General features: G+C 44.1%; 2 pseudogenes; both read left to right on the plus strand.

Moving 5' to 3' along the window:
* Positions 1-498: 498 nt before the first annotated feature.
* Positions 499-617, plus strand: LOC147007514 (5S ribosomal RNA; annotated as a pseudogene).
* A 1,244-nt stretch (positions 618-1,861) lies between these two features.
* LOC147007515 (5S ribosomal RNA) lies at positions 1,862-1,980 on the plus strand (annotated as a pseudogene).
* Positions 1,981-2,500: the final 520 nt, after the last annotated feature.

Raw genomic sequence — 2,500 nt, forward strand, 5'->3', positions numbered from 1 at the left:
CCCGGTTCCACATCTTCGAGGAATTGTCAAGTTTAAGTTGTGAGTGTGAAGTCACTTGGGTTCATCACGTTCTTGGCGTGGATCGGGTAAATTCTCGCACGAGGTTTGTTTCATCTCTGAAACTGGAAGGGTACTCGGTGGAGCGCATATGTCCGCCACGTAATGCCTGATCCACGCGAACATATCGGGCCAAATTCGTTTTTGAAATATCATGGCCTGCAGAACTGCATCGTTTTTGACCCGATCTCAATCGAGTGAAGAATCACTTTCAAAATTTAATAATTCTCTCATCCAGACCCGGATTCGGATCTTCACCAAAATCGAATCAATTCGTCCTTGCGACATACCCAACGTGTCCACCAAGTTTCATCTGAACCCGAAAACAACTTTCTGATATATCGTGCTCTGCATCGTTTTTGGACTGATCTCTCAATGGAGTTCCACTTGAAAAGTATAATTAATCAATCCCTCAAGAGGATTCTAAGAGAATTATCTGTTGCCTACGACCATACCATCCTGAATACGCCCGATCTCGTCTGATCTCGGAAGCGAAACAGGTTCGGGCCTGGTCAGTACCTGGTTGGGCAACTGCCTGGGAACACTGGGTGTTGTAGGCTTTTTTTTTTCTCCTGCACTTGGAGTCTTGTTTCAGCGCTGTTTTCGCGAACGCAGTGAGCTTCAAACTTAACGCGTGCACATGAGAGAAAGGAAACAACAACAACAACAACAACAACAACAACAACAACAACAACAACAACGCAATACCCCTGACGATTTCGAATCCATGTCGTTGGCTATGACCCTTTTGCTTCCGGTTGTTTTTAAACGCTGTGCGGTGTATAAACACGATTGGGTTTTATTTCTATCTTGTGAATATTTCTTAACGCGTGCACATGAGAGAATAGGAAACAACAACACCAATAACACACTACCATGGCAATTTGGAATCCGTGCCGTTGGTAACGACCCGTTGGCTTCCGTTTTTTTTTTTTTGTTTCTGGTTTTTGTCATGGGGAATGATGCATGCCGGGAGATAAAGGCATCGTCAGAGACCTGAAAGACCGAAATAATATCAGACATGGTGTATATTTCCTCCACTGATTTTAATAAAGATATCTCCCGCATCATCAAAAAATTATTTTTCATCGTGATTTTCTCTCTCTCTCTCTCTCTCTCTCTCTCTCTCTCTCTCTCTCTCTCTCTCTCTCTCTCTCTCTCTCTCTCTCTCTCTCTCTCTCTCTCTCTCTCTCTCTCTCTCTCTCTCTCTCTCTCTCTCTCTCTCTCTCTCTCTCTCTCTCTCTCTCTCTCTCTCTCTCTCTCTCTCTCTCTCTCTCTCTCTCTCTCTCTCTCTCTCTCTCCCCCCCCCGGTTCCACATATTCGAGGAATTGTCAAGTTTAAGTTGTGAGTGTGAAGTCACTTGGGTTCATCACGTGCTTGGCGTGGATCGGGTAAATTCTCGCACGAGGTTTGTTTCATCTCTGAAACTGGAAGGGTACTCGGTGGAGCGCATATGTCCGCCACGTAATGCCTGATCCACGCGAACATATCGGGCCAAATTCGTTTTTGAAATATCATGGCCTGCAGAACTGCATCGTTTTTGACCCGATCTCAATCGAGTGAAGAATCACTTTCAAAATTTAATAATTCTCTCATCCAGACCCGGATTCGGATCTTCACCAAAATCGAATCAATTCGTCCTTGCGACATACCCAACGTGTCCACCAAGTTTCATCTGAACCCGAAAACAACTTTCTGATATATCGTGCTCTGCATCGTTTTTGGACTGATCTCTCAATGGAGTTCCACTTGAAAAGTATAATTAATCAATCCCTCAAGAGGATTCTAAGAGAATTATCTGTTGCCTACGACCATACCATCCTGAATACGCCCGATCTCCTCTGATCTCGGAAGCTAAACAGGTTCGGGCCTGGTCAGTACCTGGTTGGGCAACTGCCTGGGAACACTGGGTGTTGTAGGCTTTTTTTTTTCTCCTGCACTTGGAGTCTTGTTTCAGCGCTGTTTTCGCGAACGCAGTGAGCTTCAAACTTAACGCGTGCACATGAGAGAAAGGAAACAACAACAACAACAACAACAACAACAACAACAACAACAACAACAACAACAACAACAACGCAATACCCCTGACGATTTCGAATCCATGTCGTTGGCTATGACCCTTTTGCTTCCGGTTGTTTTTAAACGCTGTGCGGTGTATAAACACGATTGGGTTTTATTTCTATCTTGTGAATATTTCTTAACGCGTGCACATGAGAGAATAGGAAACAACAACACCAATAACACACTACCATGGCAATTTGGAATCCGTGCCGTTGGTAACGACCCTTTGGCTTCCGTTTTTTTTTTTTGTTTCTGGTTTTTGTCATGGGGAATGATGCATGCCGGGAGATAAAGGCATCGTCAGAGACCTGAAAGACCGAAATAATATCAGACATGGTGTATATTTCCTTCACTGATTTTAATAAAGATATCTCCCGCATC

Source organism: Eptatretus burgeri, unplaced genomic scaffold, assembly GCF_056783735.1.
Source record: "Eptatretus burgeri isolate ZD-2024b unplaced genomic scaffold, Ebu_testis_v1 Ebu_testis_scaffold_125, whole genome shotgun sequence".
NCBI lineage: Eukaryota > Metazoa > Chordata > Myxini > Myxiniformes > Myxinidae > Eptatretus > Eptatretus burgeri.